Here is a 4,884-nt window from a genome sequence, read left to right as displayed (position 1 = left end):
TCGGGTATGAATAAAAATGAATTAAAAGTGTATGTTTTATCTAGTTTCTAATCTATATTCTTTCTACTTACTCGTTTCCGATGACACCATATTTTCGTGTTTTATTATGTTCCTCCTCTCAACCCAACCCGAATAATGACCGACCCCAAAAATTTTGTAAACCGGAAAAATTGGGACCCCATTGACAAAAAATCCTAGGTCCGCCACTGCGTGCAATCACATTAGACCATGTGTCTACATATTTATACTCCCTCTAAAGTATAGGTAAGCTTTCAATGCCCAAAATTTGGTATTGAACTACTCTCCTGTTCCCTCTATCTAGACATTCTCTTACTCTCACGACGGAGTTTGTTTACGAGGCCAGGGGCGGACCCACATAGTTCCCATCGGAGTCCCGGGACACCAATGTTTTTTAAAAATTACTTATAGACGATATATTAAATTTTGTAAGGACCCCATAAAAATTAATACTTGGAACCCATAGTATTAAGGCTGAACTAGTCTAATGGAAAGTCCCTTGTTTTTTCTTTGAAAGGTTGCAGGTTCAAGTCTCACCATACCTTAGGGTATTGTGTTTTTTCTTTAGTTTATCCCATATAACCATTATCACTTTAGTTTATCCCATATAACTATTATTACCATGCAACATATATAATGACAACATGAGTTTTACATATACTTAAATTATTTATCTTGTGTATGTATATTATAATTAATCATTTATTTGTGTAAGAGTTAGTTTTTCATGTCTTGGTTATTCATGTAAGACCATATATATATATAGCTTACGCTTATGTTTTTCGGGTATGAATAAAAATGAATTAAAAGTGTATGTTCTATCTAGTTTCTAATCTATACTCTTTCTACTTACTCGTTTCCCGATGACACCATATTTTCGTGTTTTATTATGTTCCTCCTCTCGACCCGACCCGAATAACGACCGACCAAAAAATTTTGTAAACCGGAAAAATTGGGACCCCATTGACAAAAAATCCTGGGTCCGCCACTGTACGAGACCTAACACTTGTAACGAGACTAATTGTATAAACATAGACTAATTGCACCAAATATTGATGAGTGTACTTTGTTTGTTAAGTTTAGTTGTTTTCAAGACCATCTTACCGGCATATATTGGTAATAATCAAAATAGTTTTAAAATTGTAAATAAATCTCTGAAAAATATCAAACCGACCTCAATTGGAATAAATCAAATTCAGTAATCCGAATCTATACATTCATGATAAACCAATATATATATATATATAAACGAAGATGTAAAAATCCAACGTGTCGTGATATGGTCGCTCCCCATTTTTTGGAGTCACCAGATTTGCTTGATTTTTAAATGGTGGCTTCTCATGCATTTGACCCGAATTCATGAGTATGGGTCTTACCAAACCCAAATATTCCTTAAACGGGTTATAACATCTCATTAAATTAAAAAATTATTCTCACCAAATTATTGATGTAAAAATCCTATAAAATAGGATATAATAACAATTAATATCTTATTTATTTTAAAAAAGATATAGATATTATTTAAATTTAAAACCAATTTGATAGTAAAAAAAATATAACGGGTCTTGTGTCTCATCAAACCATAAGTATATTATTAATTTTCATAAATATTATTTATAATTAAAAAACCAATTTTATAGTAAAAAATATAAACGGGTCTTGGGTCTCATCAAAACCATATAACTTTTAAACTGGGTTATAACATCTCATTTATTTGTGAAACAATTTATCATCAAACCATAAGTATATTATTAACTTTCATACAATAAAAAAAATATAAATTCAACAAATAAATAAATATTAGAACAAACAATATAAAACAGCCCCCGTAATACGGGGAATAAAAACTAGTATATATATATATATATTAAACGTACACTTGATCCAAGAATAATTTTAAATATACGAAAGCAAATCTACTTGTGGGTAATTATCATAACAAAACCACCACAATAAATATATAAATAACTGAAAATAAGGTCTCCTTAAATAAAACAAAAGTAAATATAAAAATGACAATGATAAAAAATCAATAACTATCTTAATTTTATTAATTTTATAAAGCAAAGTTAGAATAATACTCCGTAAATAGCAAATCAAACTTAAAGAAAATGATAAAAAAAAAGTAACAACAATAACTATAACAACTATGACAGATAACAAACTCGGAAACATACTTGATAATACTGAATCACGTAATTTACAAAACATCAACTTATCATGAAATTAAAGCAACCAAACTATAAATCTCACTGATGCAAAAACAAAATAAAAGTTATTGAAACAAAGATTTTAAACTGTGAGATGATTAATAAGATACAAAGCATTACTACTAACTCTTGCAAGATTCACAATGCTGTTCCTTATCTTCTGCTTAATGACCGGATTGGTAGTTTTCCTATCCGAAAACCCGTCAAGGCACGAATATTCATCGGTGATGGCCGAACTGGTCCACGTCTGAGCGTTGGAGATGGCAAGATGCTTATCGGCAGACTTAGAAATACCCGAAATCTCCTTGATGGAGCTTTTATTCTCATCCATTGAGTCTTTAATATCCCCAATGCAATCTTTAAGCAATGCAGCCTCCCATTTGGTTATTTGTTTAGTTTTCGATAGTCTTGTGATAGTGGAGAGTGTGGCGTTGGCGGATTTGAGGGTGGTGGAGAGGGCGACTGTGACGAGCCTAACGGGGTTTGTTTTGACGGTGGCGGCGTACGGGAGGAGGGATTTTACGCAGGCGGACGGGTAAGTGGCGGAGCTGCATGAGGTTTTGACGAATGTGGAGTATTTGGTTTGTTGGGCGTTGGGAGTGGAAGATGAAACATGGGATAATAGAAATGTTGTGTGTGACAACTGCCCAAATCCGACCCGACCCAGGTACCCGTTTTCGGATCCGATTTTTTTTTAAGATTTAAAATTTGATTATAATCTTTATAAAATTATCAAATATATATATATATATATATATATTACTAATAATAATAATGATAATAATAATAATTCCTTTCCGCCGTCCCGCCCCTTTTTCTCTCTTGTCGCCGTCCCGCCCCTCTGCTTATCCCTTAAGCCTTGAACCCCTTTTTCTCTTAACTCTTTGCTTGTCCTTTGGTTCTTCCCCGCCTAAGGATGTCTGCGCAGCTCCACGCACCAGACTCCTTACAAGGAAGCCTGCGTGAAGACCAGCTGTTCCTGCGATACGCGAGACGAACTGTTCCCGCGGCGCGCAAAGGATTGTAGTTCTTCCCGCGGCGCGCTAAGGATTGTAGTTCTTCCCGCGGCGCGCTAAGGATTGTAGTTCTTCCCGCGGCGCGCTAAGGATTGTTCTGTCTGCCTTCGCCCTCAGCGCACTCAAGCCTTCTCGCGCTAGACACTTAAGTCTTTTCTCCAGTTTAAGCCAGCCTGTATGCTTTTGAAATATCTTATCTTCTGTGCTATACCTGCCAAGGTATGGGCACAGTAGGCCAGATCTGACATCTGTCCGAAAAGTCACTTTCGGCGCAGCTTGCTTACCAACCCTCTTGGTTGTTAGAAAAAGTAACTGGCATAATCTTTTAAAATCTTCTTTTCCATGTCTTGAACAGTACTTTGACTGACCCCTCCCATGCTATGAACAGTAACCTGTCAGCCTTCCCCATCCCCTGCAGCTGCCACCATATCTTTTGCTTTTGATATCTTTTGCTTTGATTTGATAAGATCTTTTTCCCCAATTCAAGGGATGTGTTCCCTAGGGTTTTCCTATAAATAAAACTAATTTCTTGGATAATTAAACACTACACTCAAACACTTAAACACTCCCCCAAAATCTTTCTCCCTTACTCTCAGCCGAAGATCCTCAGCGACGCCTCCACTCCCCTCTTTGCATTCCGTCTTCTCTTCTTTTCTGCCCAGAAATCTCGGTAAATATATAATATATAATTTTTTTTTAAATAATTTGTTTAAGTGACTTGCATATATTCAAGACATAAAAATCAATCGTTAAACCAATAACCTCTTATTTATAGGTTAACTTTCGCTTGTTTAAAAGTTGGTTCTTGCGTTATCTTTCAACGCACCTTTTATAAGTGAGTAATCTCGTACCTAATCCCCTTTTATTTTTAACGTTTTGGGATGTTCATGTGTTCGTACAACTTGAGTCTTAAACTTGTTTATGAAATTATGTGCGCAAAACCCATGTGTTATGGACGTTTACTAGGGTTGTATATTTGTATGTGTTGATCATTAACCGCTTTGATCGGCCTATTCCGAAGTTTTCATGGATCCATTAGATAAACACGGGAGACCTGTTGTTACGATTTTCTTGGTTTGTTTGCACATACACGAATGATTATTTGTTTTTGCTCGATTTGGAGCACGCTATGAACTATGAACTATGATCTATTTAGGCTTGATCACAATCTGTTTACACACTATGTTGAACACCAGTTATACACATGTTGCGCGCAGTGCTTTGTTATTATCTATTTATATCTATTAAACTTGATTTCTCACCGACACGCAAGTGTTGACGTTTTATTTTAACACATGTTCAGGTTTGCTGTAGCTGCTTTTGGAAACTCGAGGACACGTAGGATGTTTTCTTTTACTTTGGACCTAGTTTAAAATATAACAAGACAAATTTATGTATTTGAATATTATGAGTTATGATATGTGATTTATGTTACTTTATGGTGTGTTATGCGCATGCGCAATGAAATGTATTTATCAAATATTGACACCCAAATAGTGTCACGAGTAATGAAACAATTCGTAGCGCCCCGATGTATAATCCGCAATCGGTCAGGGTGTTACAGATTGGTATCAGAGCTCCGTGACTTTAGGATTAGGTGGTTAGACGTAACGACCTAGAATACCTAAGAGTCCCTTCTC

The 4,884-nt window shown here is 35.5% G+C and overlaps 1 pseudogene; it reads right to left on the bottom strand.

The window, feature by feature from the left end:
- Positions 1-2,204: 2,204 nt before the first annotated feature.
- On the bottom strand, positions 2,205-2,871 carry LOC143605423 (pectinesterase inhibitor 4 pseudogene; annotated as a pseudogene).
- Positions 2,872-4,884: the final 2,013 nt, after the last annotated feature.

The sequence above is a fragment of the Bidens hawaiensis genome, unplaced genomic scaffold, assembly GCF_021521415.1.
Source record: "Bidens hawaiensis isolate Kalapana, Puna unplaced genomic scaffold, B.hawaiensis_p1.1 tig00069306_1, whole genome shotgun sequence".
Taxonomy (NCBI): Eukaryota; Viridiplantae; Streptophyta; class Magnoliopsida; order Asterales; family Asteraceae; genus Bidens; species Bidens hawaiensis.
This window is presented reverse-complemented; position numbering and strand designations above follow the sequence as displayed.